The 18,249-nt window shown below is 40.7% G+C and overlaps 2 pseudogenes; both read right to left on the reverse strand.

Moving 5' to 3' along the window:
- The window catches only part of LOC135539194 (cytochrome P450 2K1-like), a 36,707-nt pseudogene extending 30,703 nt beyond the window's left edge, over nucleotides 1–6,004 (reverse strand).
- A 5,911-nt stretch (nucleotides 6,005–11,915) lies between these two features.
- Nucleotides 11,916–17,888, reverse strand: LOC135539187 (cytochrome P450 2K1-like; annotated as a pseudogene).
- Nucleotides 17,889–18,249: the final 361 nt, after the last annotated feature.

Genomic DNA, 18,249 nt, shown 5'->3' on the forward strand with positions numbered 1-18,249 from the left:
TGTTTCTGATGTCACAGGGTTCCTCCCACACCACCCTACAAGTGTGTACCAAAGACAACAGAGAGCTCTGATTCAAACTACACACAGTCTCTTAGATTTGGGTTGGACAGGCAAGTTACTCAGAGGCAGACAACAGTTTCCAAACATTAGTTATCACCTCCCCACCTTTGGACAACATGGGCCTCTGATGCTGTGGGAGCAAATATAACACATAGACAAATGCATAAGATGTACAGAATAGCTGACCATTAAAACCAGACTACATGAAGAGAAGGACACATAGGTGACAGAATAGCTGGACATACCAAGGCCAGAGGGATATACAAAGGAGGGGGTCAGTCAAATGACTAACTGATGACCAATAGACATAGTTCGCATATTTGTAGGACGTAGAGACGCTAGAAACTGAGGAGACACATAGTATGCTGATCTTAGATAATACACAAACAAAAGAATGCTTTTAGCTAAGTGCTGAGCCAAAACATAGGGTTGTAAAATAGAGGAATGTATAGTATTTTTAGTATAGGTGGACATGCTAGAAACTGTGGAGACACATAGTCTGCTGATCTTAGATAATACACAAACAAAAGAATGCTTTTAGCTAAATGCAGGAACAAAGCAAGGGTCTTATCATTATAATCTGACGGAAAGCAGGTATGGGCGTTATTGAGCTGAACAAGCGGGATGCACGGATTGGAATGTAACTTTATTTGCATTTGGGATGGGCTCATATGCAATATGTGGATAAATACTGGAGCCGGGGCTCTGGAAAGTGGAGTGTGTTCCGCGGACCATCCCGGCTTGCTATACTCTTGTATTAAAAAGCCGAACTGACTTCACAAGTTCTGTAATGCGTTGTATTTGATCCGATTTTCTACGACAATGCCCAGGCAAATTTTAACAGCTTTATTTATTTTAAATTCCATTATAATTTTTTTAATTCCTATTTTGTTTTTGTTAGTGTTGTCTTGGCTAAGTTTGCTTTTCCAGGAATGCAGGAGCACCAGTTCAGAACTAGATACATTTTATTTTAATTCATTAATAGTTAACAAACACATCTAAACCAAACACAGGATTAGAGAATGATCTTTAGCTTGGGTCAATAACCTGTGCTTCAGGTTGGCCCTTTGGCAACATTTACAGCTGATAACACCAGTCTCTGTGTTTCTGTGTAAAAGGTATTGGTTGTTTTATGCAGTCTAAAGGTCCCTACATAAAGAAAGGTTGAGTGCTTCTATTGGTCCTCTTTACCCTAACTGGACAAACCTGTTACACCGATATCACTACGGGAAAATCCACTATCACAAATATACACGTTTTAAGATACCCACATTTTTTTTAAATATTTATTTTAAATATATATATTAGTAGGAAATGGTTTGTTCTCTATAAGACTTAAACATCTGATTCATCTTCCTCGCCGGTGTTGCGATGCAAAAAGTACACACACATTTACTGTACCAAGCAAGGTATTTCTTCAGTATACAATCATGTCATTTTGCAGATGCTTTTGTCCAAAGTGACTTACAGATCATTCACAACACCATGTTTTTAAAAATTCAGCATAGCCCTTTGTTTGGCTAAAGTAAAGAAGTTGTTCTAAACAGTGTGTAATATACTGTACATTGGTCCAGACTCATCTCAGACCCGGCTCACAGCACACAGCTAGTGAGGTGAAGGGTGGAGGGTGAACCCACGGATGGTGTGAGGTCCAGATCATCCTCTGTTACTCCAGGAGGTGGAGAGAAACTAAAGCGCTGCAGGAGGGAGGTGAAGAAGAGGAAGAGCTTCATCCTGCCCAGACCCTCCCCCAGACATGCGAGAGACCAAAGAAATAGCATGAAGTCTGTCCAAGAGGCTACCACAATTTCTCTACATCTTGCAATGAAATAAGCTAAATGATGAAGTTGATATACCTGCAGAAAAGGCCATGAAGGCATCCCTGTTGACGAATCGTCACTGCTCATCCAGAAAGTGGGAGGGGTTAAAGGAGTGGAGGCTCTTCCATTCGCTATTGTCCTGTAGGACGGACATCAATAAAGGAATCACAGACGCCACCTGCAGTGAGAGTGAAGCATAAGACACTTATATTCAGAGTAAAAGTAATGAAACTTTGTTTAAAACCTCTTGGAACTCCCCATCCCGGATCCGGGATCGTGACTAAAGCCTCAGGCTCATTAGCATAAGCAACGTTAACGATTTCTGAAAATCCAAATAAAATGAAAATAATGCGTCTGCTCTCAATCTTAGCCTTTTCTTAACAACACTGTCATCTCAGATTTTCAAAATATGCTTTTGAACCATAGAAATTGACTAATTTGTGTAAGAGTATGCAAAGCTAGCATAGCATTTTGAGTAGCATTTAGCACGCAACATTTTCACAAAAACCAGATAACCAAATAAATAAAATCATTTACCTTTGAAGAGCTTCTGATGTTTTCAATGAGGAGACTCTCAGTTACATACCAAATGCGCAGTTTTTCCTGAAAGCGTCTGTGTGTAGGAGAAATCGTTCCGTTTTCTACATTGCATCTGGCTACGAAACGAACCGAAAATTCAGTCACCTACAACGTAAAACTTTTTCCGAATTAACTACATAATATCGACCGAAACATGGCAAATGTTGTTTGGAATCAATCCTCAAGGTGTTTTTCACATATCTCTTCATTGATATATCGTTCGTGGAAGCTTGCTTTCCTCTCTGAATCCCATGGAAAAATACTGGCAGCTGAGCTGGTAAACCAATTTGACAAGGCGGACATAAAGTGACACAATTATATGCATTCAGATCTTTTTGTGACAAAATATCTTGTTTAAAACGGGACCGTTTTTCATCCAAAAATGAAATAGCGCCCCCAGAGCATCAACAGGTTAATAAATGAAGTGCACACTTAAAAGGAGTGGATTGCAATAATTTCAGGCAGAATTATTTCAAACATCTGATTTAGACATCCACGTATCTGACCTTTTTGATGAAGTATTCCTGGAAGGTAACATCTCGGCTGGTGGTGTGAGGGATGGACATGGGTACAATGTTGGGCAGTCTCTGGGTCTCATGGATCACTGCATCAGTGAAGCGGAGGTTCTTCTTGTCCTCTACCAAGGGCTGACGACTTCCTGTAACCCTGCTGATCTCCTCCTGGATCCGGTCTGAGACAGAAAGGAGGGAGGTATTGGAGTTACTACAGTGGAAGTTAAACCTTAGTCAACCTTTAATCTTGATTAACCCACAAATCCAAATCTAGGTTTAAGTTGGCCATTTGCCAATGTTTACAACTTGTAACACCATGAGTGCTTTAATGTTTAGTCTCTGTCTGTGTGTGTGTTTATATAAATTCTTAACCTGTATGTGGGGGTACTTGGCCATTAGCAGCAGACCCCAGCTCAGGGTCGTCCCGGTGGTGTCAGTACCAGCACCAAATAGGTTGGTGACAGAAGATATCAGGTTGTTTTCATGATAGTGAGACTCCATTTGCCTGATTGCTTACATACACAAACACAGGTCATGTTTCAGTAAACAAGAACAGCTACCACCGGACTCTCCTACATTTACATTTACATTTAAGTCATTTAGCAGACGCTCTTATCCAGAGCGACTTACAAATTGGTGAATTCACCTTCTGACATCCAGTGGAACAGCCACTTTACAATAGTGCATCTAAATCATTTAAGGGGGGTGAGAAGGATGACTTTATCCTATCCGAGGTATTCCTTGTTCCTAGTTATTCATTCCAAGACATTACATGTTTTTAACTGTAATAAGTCTTCATACCTCCAGGGTCTGCTTTCGGACGAGGAACGAGTCCACAAAGCCTCCCCACATCTGAGGGTTCAGTCTCCTTCAGTCCCCTCACCAGCTCCCCCATCTCCTTCTTCTTGATGAAATTTTTCATGACAAGCATCCTGGTCTTCAACAATGGGCCGAGCCATGAAAACATGTTGTACAACTATTTCCCCATCAACAAAAATGTAAGCAATAATTTACTTTGATTTATTCTCTATACTATAATTTGAATAATCTATTCTAGTGTGACCAGTCTGTCATGGTTCAAGTAATCATGATTATAAGCACGGTACCTGTATTGAAACAGAGCCTAAAAGTTGGATGGTCTCATTGGCTCGATCCACCATGCCTCGGAACTGGGTATCAGAGTATTCAAACCTGCTGTCATACACAATGTTGCAGATGATGTTGGACACTGCGTAATTCATTGGCTTGGTTGTGTCAAATGCAATGCCTTACCTGTGACAAAGACCAACAACAGAATGGATATGAGAAAGACGGAGAAGATTGCACGATAGAAATGTTAAGGTCATTTCCATTTGAGCCAACACATGCATTGTTTACCATGAATGCAGTCTCTGCTTGTGCTAAAGTGGGAACATTGACTTTAAATTGAATTCATGCTGTAATGCTGAACTTCCGCAATATGAATGAATTGTGCCCTTAGACTTGTTTTGATATCAGAACTACACACGCTTACCCTCATGTTTTTCCAACTCTTCAATCAGGTAGGGATTTCCTCTAAGATTTTCTCCTCACTCCCTTTCTTGCCCATCCCAAAGTCTCTAAGGTTTGTCAGGGTAAAGCGCCTCATCTCTTTCCATGACTCTCCATTGGCAAACCGAATCCCTAAGAAATGTACAGTGAAACAATACTGTTCTGTTGGAGTAGTTGAGTGACATTGTACAGGAATCAAGATCTCTTATGAACCACAGACTAATGGCAGTAGCAATATTTCATTCAAAATATTTTTATATAGTCAGTAGGGGAGAGTATATTAATGGAGACTTTCAAAGTTTACCATTAAACTACCAGAATTTTGGTAGCTTTCAATGTTTTTTAGAAATTGTATCAGATGACATCTAGTGGCCTTACGGGGTACTTCAGATCATCACAGGCATTCTCTGGCCCTCGGTGTGACCTTATCACATGTAAATAAGTTTATGAAGAAAATGAATGACAAAGCTGTAAAACATAATCCTAATTACAAACCATCAAGTTAGTGAATAACATTGGTGTTTAATATGAGAGTTACAGTATGAAATATGTTTATTTTTAAACACTTATTTATTTTACTAATATGTCTTTGTTAATGTTTTGGCCCCAAACTAGTGGTAGTTGTAAAAGTCAATAGTTGGAAGAGATGCAAAGTTAATTTAAAATAACGCCATGGTTGATTGGATGCTTTTTTCATTAATTACGCTTTTCTCTTCAACCATTTGGTCTATCGACTAGAAACTCATGAATTCATTTTTCATATCTGTGTACAACCACGGGCCTGTAATGTTTAAATGAGGAATGAATCCAGGTTGATTATTATGCAGAACGTCTTTACTAGAACTTGGATAAAGAATCTCCATTGTGCTTCCCACACTTCCCCTGTGTAACTACATTCCTGTTTCTCCATGTCTGAAGTAAATACCATCAACACCTAACAGGCAGGTAATATCAAGAACATTACAAACCTCCTTTCCTTTGGGCAGAAAACATCAACTACACTATTAGTATTTTCAATGGTGGAACTGACAACCAATCTGTGTTTACTTTTTAAAGTTCGATAAGTGTGCTGTTTGACCCGTTCTTGCTGAGAGGGTATCTTCTGACTGGGGATGAGGGTTTTCGGGAGCACAGGCTTCTTCTTCCTCACCTACACTCCAGTCCATGTCACTCTCAGTATTGCCCCCATTCTATATCCAGTGGGAGGTCTGTTCTGGTAATGACATGATTGTTGTGACCATAGGTCTTTTGACAGCGATCACCTGGTGTGGTCTTGGATTGAATGGAGTTGGCAGTTTCCCTTCCTTTCTTTGAGGACAGAGAACTGTGTCCCCCACTTTCAGTGTGGATGGCATGGGATGTCTTGTCGGCATGCTCTTTCATCTTCTGTTTGGCTGCAGCGTCAGCACTTCGCAGTGTCATCCAGCTGTCGCCTGATGGGGGCCCAGGCAGCTTAATCCTCATTGGCCTGCCGAACAGAACATTAGCTGGAGCCACCCCCATTGAGCAGTGTGGTGTAGCACGGTAGCTATGAAGGAAGGTGTATAGAACCATGTTGTACATAAATCAGGACATACACATATAGAATAGCATAAAACTTTATGCAAACATCTGCTTGTATACATTTCTTAAGCAGTGCCCTCTGTAATTATTGGGACAATGAAGCATTTTTTCTTCTTATGACTCAATACTCCAGGACTATCCGTTATCATGATAGCATCCACAATTAATGTAGAAGTGTTTAGAAATATATTCTATTGTTATTTACAATAAAAGTGACACAATACATGATTTACTATTCATTTCTATTGGGCACAACATAATCTGAAGCACAACCAAAACAAACAGCAAATGCATCCTACAAGTGTTTAGAGTCACAAGCTTGATGTAGTCATTGTGTGCTATGAATATGGGACCAAATATTTGACTTTAATACACAGACGTGAATTTGCCGCAATACCTTTGGTCCCCTAAAATGGTTACAAAAAGTGCTGTAATTTCTAAACTATTGACCTGATATTAATAAAAATACCCTCAAATTAAAGGCTGACAGTCTGCACTTTAACCTCAGAGTAATTTATTTAAAATCCAAACTTTTGAGCCAAAAGAAGGAAAACATGCTTCACTGTCCTAATAGTTATGAGGGCATTGTATACTATTAGTGCATGTATATAAGTATTACTACATGGAAATACAGAATATTGTCATGCCTGATAAATCTCTTAACAAGTTTTGCCAAATTGTTTTACATTTATTGAAAGCAGTAACTCCCCTTGATGTATTCTGAACATTTCATGACTCTAGGACCAGGAAAATGGTACTTGCAAAAGAAACAGGAAGTTTTACTCTGATTCAGTTGGCTCCATAGACTTGATAGACGGCTCACATGCTACAAAGCCTGTTTCAGCATGGGCAGTGCCATTGAGGATTTTCACTATTTTAAAGTAGTCATTTTAATTCAAACGTTTATTGACAGTCAGTAAGAAACTGTAAGGGGCAGCAGGTAGCCTAGTGGTTAGAGCGTTGGGCCAGTAAATGAATGGTTGTTGGAACGAATCCCCAAACTGACAAGGTAAAAATGTCATTCTGCTCCTGATCAAGGCAGTTAACCCACTGTTCCTCTAGGCTGACATTGTAAATAAGAATTTGTTATTAACTGACTTGCCTAGTAAAATAAAGGTTACATTTTTTTTAATACTGCCATCTGGAGTGTGTTGTATGAACAGACATAAAGCCAAGGTTGGTGATTTACTGCTACCTGCAGTTATGGAATGTTTGCTCAGTAGTATAATTAGTTGGCTGATCCCTCCTGCTGACATGGATAGAATTCTGTGATCCCTCCTAACCCATAGCAAGTTCCACCCACATGACTACTTCAAAAGGGTGAATGTCCTCAATGGCATTGCCCATGCTAAAACAGGCTTTGTGGCAAGCCATTATGGCAAAGAAGAGCCCTCTATCCAACTCTATGGTTGACTCATGTCTTTTCCAAATGGAGCTTGATGTTTTGGCTAGAAGCACCTGTCTAACTAGTGTTTTATTTCCTAGTTATATTGATTGCACCAAGACTGTCATTCTCTATTGAGAAAGTAGAGTAAAAACAGAGTGGACTGAATGAGCAGAATGTACCTGAATTGATGCGCAGCCTGTAAAGTCTCATTGGCCCTAATCGCCATGCCTGTAAATAGGGGGTCAGTGTATTCAAACGTGCTGCCAAAGATAATGGCCAAGATTATGTTGGAAGTGGTGTTAGAGGGCCAGTACAACACTCCTTCCATGGCCTAAAACCAAATGCATGCTTTTCAACCATTCACTGCCTGCACCCGCACGCCCGACGAGCATCACCACCCTGGATGGTTCCGACCTAGAATATGTGGACATCTATAAGTACCTAGGTGTCTGGCTAGACTGTAAACTCTCCTTCCAGACTCATATCAAACATCTCCAATCTAAAATCAATTCTAGAGTCGGCTTTCTATTCCGCAACAAAGCCTCCTTCACTCACGCCGCCAAACTTACCCTAGTAAAACTGACTATCCTACCGATCCTCGACTTCGGCGATGTCATCTACAAAATAGCTTCCAATACTCTACTCAGCAAACTGGATGCAGTTTATCACAGTGCCATCCGTTTTGTTACTAAAGCACCTTATACCACCCACCACTGCGACCTGTATGCTCTAGTCGGCTGACCCTCGCTACATATTCGTCGCCAGACCCACTGGCTCCAGGTCATCTACAAGTCCATGCTAGGTAAAGCTCCGCCTTATCTCAGTTCACTGGTCACGATGGCAACACCCACCCGTAGCACGCGCTCCAGCAGGTGTATCTCACTGATCATCCCTAAAGCCAACACCTCATTTGGCCGCCTTTTGTTACAGTTCTCTGCTGCCTGTGACAGGAACGAATTGCAAAAATCGCTGAAGTTGGAGACTTTTCTCCCTCACCAACTTCAAACATGTGCTATCTGAGCAGCTAACCGATCGCTGCAGCTGTACATAGTCTATTGGTAAATAGCCCACCCAATTTACCTACCTCATCCCCATACTGTTTATATTTATTTACTTTTCTGCTCTTTTACACACCAGTATCTCTATACATGACCATCTGATCATTTATCACTCCAGTGTTTGCAAAAGTCTACCTCCTCATGCCTTTTGCACACAATATATATTAGATCTTTTTTGTGTTATTGACTTGTTAATCGTTTACTCCATATGTGTTGTCTGTTCACACTGCTATGCTTTATCTTGGTCAGGTTGCAGTTGTAAATGAGAACTTGTTCTCAACTAGCCTACCTGGTTAAATAAAGGTGAAATAAAAAAGTAAATAAAAGGGGGCACCCATTCCTCTGGTCTAAAGAAATATGTAACAGGCCAGTGATTGGGGACGTTGCCCTGTGTAGGGTGCAGTCATTCGGATGGGACGTTAAATGTGTATCCTGACTCTCTGTGGTCACTAATCATCCCATGGCACCAGTGGAGGGTGGTGACTTGAAAAGTTGAGGAGGATGGGAGACCCACAGTATAGGTGCAGAATGCATGGAGACCAAAGTGTGTTTCAAAATCATCAATGTAATAAAGACATTTATAGTACAATATTACGGGGAATGAGAGGGATACTTACAGTGTTGGAATGGGATCACATCAGTGATTGTATGAGGGTATGTGGCATGAGTTGAGGTGTTCAGAGGCTTGACCAGTGCAGGATAGGATTTGACTGGGAAGAGAAAAACAAGAACACAAGACACTACACAGTTAGACAAAAGAGCTAAGAATGAGGTAGTCCAAGCAAGGAGTAAAAAGTGTGTAATAATGTGATTGTGTATGCGATTGACTCTACATACAGTAATGAGAGGAAATTGATAGGGGTACTCACAGTGCTTGGAAGGGAAACATTCAATGCACCAGTGGATGAGCGGGCACAATGAGAGATGTGGCTTCAGTTCATGTCAGGAGAAAGTTAACAATGGTAGTGGAGTGGAGTAGTCATCACCTCATAAATCAGGGAACGAGGGGACATAGCTGTAAATCCAAATAGCAGGTATGTTCCATGACAGCTGCACCATTGTAGGTTTGGACGAGTTTCTCTATGAAGTTAAACTCAGACATCTCAAAATTCATGAAGTCAAACACAGACTGCGCATCTCGCCCACTTGACACATCAAAGTAGCCAAGAAACGTTCCTGAATAAAGCCCTGATCATCCACATACCTGAAGGTGACAGACAACTGAAAGCAGACTGGTGGCCAGTGGTGTAGCTTCAGCCGGTGTGGTCGCACCAGTGCCTGCAACATACATGGGCCCGGATCTGAATACCTCCCCACCACGCCCAAGTATTAATTGTTGACGCGGGTCCATCATGTCTATGACTTGACAACAAGATCTTTCTTTAATCTAGATTATATGATAAATGATCCCACTGATGGTTTCACCAATAAAATGATTTTTGCCACGACATAAGTCAGTATGATATTTTAGTGTGTATTGATGACAAATCTAATTAATTAGCTAAATAACTCATATTATTCAATGTTAAGATAATGAAATGCATTCTGGGATTCATTGTGTAAATACTCTCCAAAGCGTTGTTGTTTCTGTCATCGTTTTAAGCAACAGTTGAGCTAGCTAACAAGAGACAACAGCCAAAAAAAAACAATTGAGAGAAAGTCGAGAATTGAAAATGACAGGTATAAAGATCAGCAATGTGTCACGCCCTGACTTTATCTTTGTTTTCTTTATTATTTTGGTTAGGTCAGGGTGTGACGAGGGTGGTATGTGTGTTTCCCCTGTCTAGGGTTTTTTGTATGTCTCTGGGTTTTCTAGTCTAGGGGTTTATATGTCTATGGTTGTCGAGATTGGTTCTCAGTCAGAGGCAGCTGTTTATCGTTGTCTCTGATTGGGAACCATATTTCGGTAGCCATAATCCTTGGTTTATCTGTGGGTTATTGCCTATGTGTAGTTGCATGTCAGCACTAGTGTTTATAGCTCCACGTTTGTTTGATTGTTTTTTTTTCAGTGTTCCGTCCTTTAATAAAAGAGGAATGTATTCTCATCACGTTGCGCCTTGGTCTCCTCGTTACAACGAACGTGACACAATGTATCAACACAAAAGTGGAGCCCAAAAGAGGAAGGCCAAAAATGAGAAAGCAAAGGAGGTATCAAAATTAATTAAATTAGATAGAATTTTCAAATGCAGTTCAAGTGCAGCCAGTGTTGGCCTTGTGGATGACCAGTGAAATATACCTACAGGAGAGTGTGCTACGAGTGGGTGTTGCTATGGTGACCAGTGAGCTGAGATAAGGCAGATCTTTACCTAGCAAAGACTTGTTGATGATCTGGAGCCATGGGTTTGGCAACTAATATAGTAGTGAGGACCAGCCAAAGCATACAGGTCGCAGTGGTGTGTAGTATATAGGGCTTTGGTGACAAAACGGATGTCACTGTGATAGCAAACTGGATGTAGTTTGAGTAGAGTGTTGGAGGCTATTTTATAAATGACATCGCCGAAGTCAAGGATCGGTAGGATAGTCAGTTTTACGAGGGTATGTTGAGCAGCATGAGTGAAGGAGGCTTTGTTGCGAAAAAGGAAGCCAATTCCAGATTTAACTTTGGATTGGGGATGCTTAATGTGAGTCTGGAAGGAGAGTTTAAAGTCTAGCCTGACATCTAGGTATTTATAGTTGTCCACATATTCTAAGTCAGAACCGTCCAGAGTAGTGATGCTGGTCGGTTGAAGGGCATGCATTTAATTTTACTAGCATAAGAGCAGTTGGTTGCCACGGAAGGAGTGTTGTATGGCTTTGAAGCTCATTTGGAGGTTTGTTAAGTGTCCAAAGGGAAATGTATGCAGAATGGTGTCGTCTGTGTAGAGGTGGATCAAAGAATCACCCTCAGCAAATAAATAGTATAATTGATGTTATAAATAATTGAATGCCGATTGGCTGACATGTATATCAGACCGTATACCATGGGTATGACAAAACATGTATTTTTACTGCTCTAATTACACTGGTAACAGTTAATAATAGCAAGAAGGTTAGGGTTTGTGGTATATGGCATGGCTGTCATGCACTCCGTGATCGTGCCTAAGAACAGCCCTTAGCCATGGTATATTGGTCATATAGCAAACTCCCCATGCCTTATTACTTAAATATATTACTTTTAAAGTATGGTTACATTTAATTTGCTCTGTTAACGCAGTGTCTATTCATTGTGCAAATGCACGGCCGCTTTATATTGCTATAGAATTCATACAAATGCCTTACTATACGTCATTCCCAAACATTTTATGAATTTATGATGAAAATGACCATATCTAAGTGCTCACTTGTCTGAAGATATAAACGAAAAGATGTCATATTCTTCCTGGGGGTGTATATGAACAGATGTTAATACAATTTCATGTTGCTAAAATACTGTCAGTTCCACTTTAAGACTTTATTAAAAGTTTTGGTGAAATCTACAAGTTTAACATTTTTCATTGCTGCACAGTGATTGGTTCCCACTGAGCACAGACAATAATTCAAATTCTATTCTATTCCAAACCCCGACTCCAAGTTAACTAAATGGACCAGAATTTGACGAACTGGTGCCGATGTCAAGCACACTCATCAACTGTATTATGAATTAGCAATACATATGGAGCCCTCTGACACGCTACTAATCAAATAGTCAAAGGCTAATCAGAAGCCTACGTTTTAGCTTATTTATCTTTGGGGTGTAATCAAGCTTAGCAGAGGCAATCATCTAGCTGTTAACAATAACAGACACTTTTAGCGTTATGTACCTGTGGTTGGCCCGTTTGAATAGGACAAGAAAGCTTAAAGGTGCAATAAAATGGATTTTCGTGCCCAAATATATATACTGTAGCTAACCACTAGCTAATATCAATGGACAATGAGTAGCTTAAACTAGCCACCAGCTAGCGAACATTTTGGCTGCTTTTACACAGGCAGCCCAATTCTGGTCGTTTGTCCAATTGTAGGCAAAAGTGCTGATATGGTAAGTCAAAAGACTAAACAGTGGAAAAAGATCCAAATTGGGTTTCCTGTGTCAATGCAGTCTTTCTTTGTTTCAAGTCTCCTTCCATAACTAGAACCGCTCATGGAGTGAAAGTAGGCAGCCGAACTTCCACTCCTGCTGGAGCTAGCTAGCTTATGGTTAGTCATTGTTCTAGCTAGCAGATCTGGCTAAGTATGTTTGCTAGTCACATAAAAACATGCCCACAAGGGTAGGTATAGATATCAACTACTGATAACATTAGCTAGAAACATGATTGACTTTACTTAGCAACAGCTGCCCAGTCCCAGACAAGGCAGGACAGCAAACAAAAACAATTGCATTCTGTACATACATAATAGCAGTGCTTTGTATCAATCAATTACTTTGTTGGATTGTAGAGCCATCAAATTAAACCAAAACCATTGAGGGACTGGTCTCATCTCAGACCTGGTTCACAGCACAGCCGGTGAGGAAAGCCATTTCAGCATGTTTGTCTAAAGTGGAGCATTTGTTCTAATCCATGTATAATATACATTAGGCCCAGACTCATCTCAGACCCGGCTCACAGCACACAGCTGGTGAGGTGAAGGGTGGAGGGTGAACCCCACGGATGGTGTGAGGTCCAGATCATCCTCTGTTACTCCAGGAGGAGGAGAGAAACGAAAGCGCTGCAGGAGGGAGGTGAAGAAGAGGAAGAGCGCCATCCTGGCCAGACCCTCCCCCAGACACACCCTACGACCTGGAAGAAGATAAAATGAGGTAGACAACATAACAATTATGTTTACATAGATTCCTATAGTTCACATATAAATATGTCAAATTGTACACACATTTTATACCATAAACTCTCTGGGTCAAAGCAATTCCCCAAACTCTTCATTTTAGAGTACCATAGAAGGATTCACTTACCCAGTCAGTATGGATACAGAAACAGTGGACCTCACCTGCAGAGAAGGGCATGAAGGCATCCCTCTTGGTGAATCGACCTTCCTCATCCAGAAAGTGGGCGGGGTTAAAGGTGTGTGGGTCTCTCCCATTCGCTTCCGTCTTGTAGGACAGACGTCAGTAGAGGAAACACAAGCGTCCCCTTCTTGATGAAATATCCCTGGAAGGTGATGTCTCGGCTGGTGGTGTGGGGGATGGCAATGGGTAAAACGTTGGCCAGTCTCTGGGTCTCATGGATCACTGCATCAGTGTAGGGCAGGTTCTTCCTGTCCTCTACCAAGGGCTGACGACTTCCTATAACGCTGCTGATCTCCTCCAGGACCCGGTCTGAGACAGAAAGGAGGGAGGACCAAAGTTACTACCCTCAGAAAATGTCATCTTAATCTTTACCCTGGACATTTTATAATTTTTACAAGATGGCTTGATAACTGAATTAAGCTGGGAATGATACCTTAACCTACGTACCAAAGCAGTTACATTTTCTGCACAGTTCAATGTTCTCACTTAATGCATTACACCTTTTTGTAGTCAACAGCTACACAATAAGTAAATTGTGTAGATCATGTCCAACAAAACTGTTAGTTTCTGGATTGTTTGAACACTTCCCTCAAAACAGGGATAATGCAAACAAAAAAGTGTTTGCCAAAACACCACATTTCCCTGGCAAAATGCACTAACCCGATCAAAACCTGTCACTAAATAAACTATCAAAACAGCATAATTTGTCATAGAACAAGATGGTAATCTCAACATTCATTGCATAATGTCTCAACAAATACTAACTGTAACACCAAGTCAGGTGCAGATGGTGAGTTTAAAAATAACCAACATAGTGAATAAAAAACAAGATAGGCACCAGGACATGAAAACAGAACCAGTACGATGACTGGGGTGGGTGAGGACTAAGGAGGGAGAGTAATCAGGGTGGTGATGAAGTCCAGGTGGGCTTAATAATGGGAGCATACATACATATATATACACACACACACACACACATATATATATATACAGCTTCATTCAGTGTTCAAGCAATTGAAACAAACTAAACTGGCCTGTGGTTCAAATGGGAAATGTTCACAGCAAGTAAAACCTTGATTGTATGGCATTACTACAATCACTTGTAGCAACGGTGTGTGTGTGCACATTGATACTTACCCTGTATAAGAGGGTACTTGGCCATTAGCATCAAAGCCCAGCGTAGTGTTGTCCCTGTGGTGTTAGTACCATTAGAAAACATGTTTCTCATAGAGGATATCAGGTTGTTGTCATGGTAGTGAGAGTTCTTGTTGCCAAATTCCTGATACATACAGAAAAACACAGAAAAAGCATTTTAAAAAGGGGAGAAAATATTTGTTTCCATGGCATAGACCAGGGATCATCAACTAGATTCACCTGCAGGCGTATATTTATTTATTTTAATTCCCCTAAGCGGATGGCTGGAATATAATTACATATACATTTGTAGACTGCAAATTGACCACAAGAGATAATATTTGACTAAAACCATAACTTCTCAAACCTTGCTCAGAGTTGTAGATAATCACATGTTGCGCAAGTTCTCACACTTAAAAAGATGAGAGGCCTGTAATTTTCATCATAGGTACACTTCAACTATGACAGACAAAATAAGAAAGAAAAAAAATAAGAAAATCACACAGTAGGATTTAATGAATTTATTTGCAAATTATGGTGGAAAATACATATTTGGTCAATAACAAAAGTTTCTCAATACTTTGTTATATACCCTTTGTTGGCAATGACAGAGGTCAAACATTTTCTGTAAGTCTTCACAAGGTTTTCACACACTGTTGCTGGTATTTTGGCCCATTCCTCCATGCAGATCTCCTCTAGAGCAGTGATGTTTTGGGGCTGCTGCTGGGCATCACGGACTTTCAACTCCCTCCAAAGATTTTCTATGGGGTTGAGATCTGGAGACTGGCTAGGACACTCCAGGACCTTGAAAATGCTTCTTACAAAGCCGCTCCTTCGTTGCCCGGGCGGTGTGTTTGGGATCATTGTCATGCTGAAAGACCCAGCCACGTTTCATCTTCAATGCCCTTGCTGATGGAAGGAGGTTTTCACTCAAAATCTCACGATACATGGTCCCATTCATTCTTTCCTTTACACGGATCAGTCATCCTGGTCCCATTGCAGAAAAACAGCCCCAAAGCATGATGTTTCCACCCCCATGCTTCACAGTAGGTATGGTGTTCTTTGGATGCAATTCGGCATTCTTTGTCCTCCAAACACGACGAGTTGAGTTTTTACCAAAAAGTTCTATTTTGGTTTCATCTGACCATATGACGTTCTCCCAAGCTTCTTCTGGATCATCCAAATGCTCTCTAGCAAACTTCAGACGGGCCTGGACATGTACTGGCTTAAGCAGGGGACACGTCTGGCACTGCAGGATTTGAGTCCCTGGCAGCGTAGTGTGTTACTGATGGTAGGCTTTGTTACTTTGGTCCCAGCTCTCTGCAGGTCATTCACTAGGTCCCCTGTGTGGTTCTGGGATTTTTGCTCCGTTCTTGTGATCATTTTGACCCCACGGGGTGAGATCTTGCGTGGAGCCCCAGATCGAGGGAGATTATCAGTGGTCTTGTATGTCTTCCATTTCTTAATAATTGCTCCCACAGTTGATTTATTCAAACCACGCTGCTTACCTATTGCAGATTCAGTCTTTCCAGTCTGGTGCAGGTCTACAATTTTGTTTCTGGTGTCCTTTGACAGCTCTTTGGTCTTGGCCATAGTGGAGTTTGGAGTGTGACTGTTTGAGGTTGTGGATAGGTGTCTTTTATACTGATAACAAGTTCAAACAGGTGCCATTAATACAGGTAAAGAGTGGAGGACAGAGGAACCTCTTAAAGAAGAAGTTACAGGTCTGAGAGAACCAGAAATCTTGCTTGTTTGTAGGTGACCAAATACTTATTTTCTACCATAATTTGCAAATAAATTCATTAAAAATCCTACAATGTGATTTTCTGGATTTTTTTTTCTAATTTTGTATGTCATAGTTGAAGTGTACCTATGATGAAAATTACAGGTCTCACATCTTTTTAAGTGGGAGAACTTGCACCATTGGTGGCTGACTAAATACTTTTTTGCCCCACTGTACAATAGTTATCTTTTGTTTGTATTTATTCCCATCCTTTCAGCTACCCTCCAACCCTACCCATCTATCTCTTCAGACCATTCAACTTGATTTATATTTGCCATATATTTCTAACTGTGCTCTTTCACAAACGTTCTGAACGTATATATTTTACGGACACCGTATATTTTACGTGAGTTATCTTGTTTTAATTGAGATGTTTTTAACTGTAGTGAGATTTCATACCTCCAGGGTCTGCTTTCGGACGAGGAACGAGTCCACAAAAGCCTCTACACATCTGAGGGTTGAGAGTCTCTTCAGCCCCCGCACCAGCTCCTCCATCTCCTTCTTGTTGTTCTCCAATATTCTTTAACAAAAGCTTCCTGCTTTTCAGCCAAGGGCCCAGCCAGGGGAACATGTTGTACAACTATCTCCCCGTAAACAAAAAGTTAAGCATGAATTACCCTCTATTATTCCAGTAGCCCAGTACAAATTTGAATAACTATTACATTTTCCTGGTTTAGTCAAGTGTGACCAGTTAGTTCTTCACAATGGCAAAGTAAACATCATGAGCACATAGTACAGTACCTGAACTGAAACGGAGCCTGCAATTACGTAGGTTCTCATTGGCTCGATCCACTGTGGCTCGGAACTTGGAGTCAGAGTATTCAAACCTGCTGCCGTACACAATGTTGGAGATTACGTTGGCGACAGCATAACTCAATGGCTGGGTTGTGTCAAATGCTTTACCTATTAAAAAGATCAAGATCAGAAATTAAATTAGAAAACCTAAAGATTTTTTTTATGTAATCCTTTTTTTTGGTTTTCAAAATCAGACCTACGAATTCTTACCCTCATGTTTTTCCAACACTTCAATCAGGTAATGAATTTCCTCTAAGATTTCTCCTCACTCCCTTTCTTGCCCATCCCGAAGTCTCTAAGGTTTGTCAGGGCAAAGCGCCTCATTTCTTTCCAAGAGTCTCCATTGCCAAACAGAATACCTGTTTAAAGTAATATTGTGCAGGTGTCAGGAACTAATCATGTCAGGAGAGAATCATATATTTGTCACATATTTATAGCTCCAAATATGCTTGCTTGACAGAATATTGTCGAATGCAACAGTTAACCGGGATTACAAGTTTCACATATACTACATTACCATGTCCATTGGTGAAATCATACAACACAGGAAGCATGCCCCTGTCCCCAAACTCCTCTGCATGGTTGACCAGCGCCTGCTTGACCGTCTTGTATCCTGCCAGGATGACCACTTTTGTGGGTCCAAAATGAACCGTGAAAACAGACCCATATGTCTTGGACAGCTGTAGAACATAAAATAAGACTAAATGCATGGTTTATTAAAAGGTCCCGGACAGTGACAATCATGTTTTCCATAAAATTCGATGATATTTGGATGTAACCAGTTCATAGCAGTTTGACCCAAGTATGAAAAAGTACTGTAGCTTGTACATTGGAAAAGCTGATAAAGTTACTGGTCCCTTCCCCCATGTCAAATACTTGGATTCATGAGGCAGGCATTACTTCTGGCTTTATTCAATTTCAGGTAAAACCGACCATTTTAAAAACACCAATGGTAGCTCTTATAATCTTAACCAGTTTAAATATGTTACACTTTAAATCTATCATACATCTTTGTTTACAAACTGTAAAATAGCTCAAGCAGAACGATACTGATAACTAACCCCTTTTCGT

This window comes from Oncorhynchus masou, unplaced genomic scaffold (genome assembly GCF_036934945.1).
Source record: "Oncorhynchus masou masou isolate Uvic2021 unplaced genomic scaffold, UVic_Omas_1.1 unplaced_scaffold_1653, whole genome shotgun sequence".
Classification (NCBI taxonomy): Eukaryota; Metazoa; Chordata; class Actinopteri; order Salmoniformes; family Salmonidae; genus Oncorhynchus; species Oncorhynchus masou.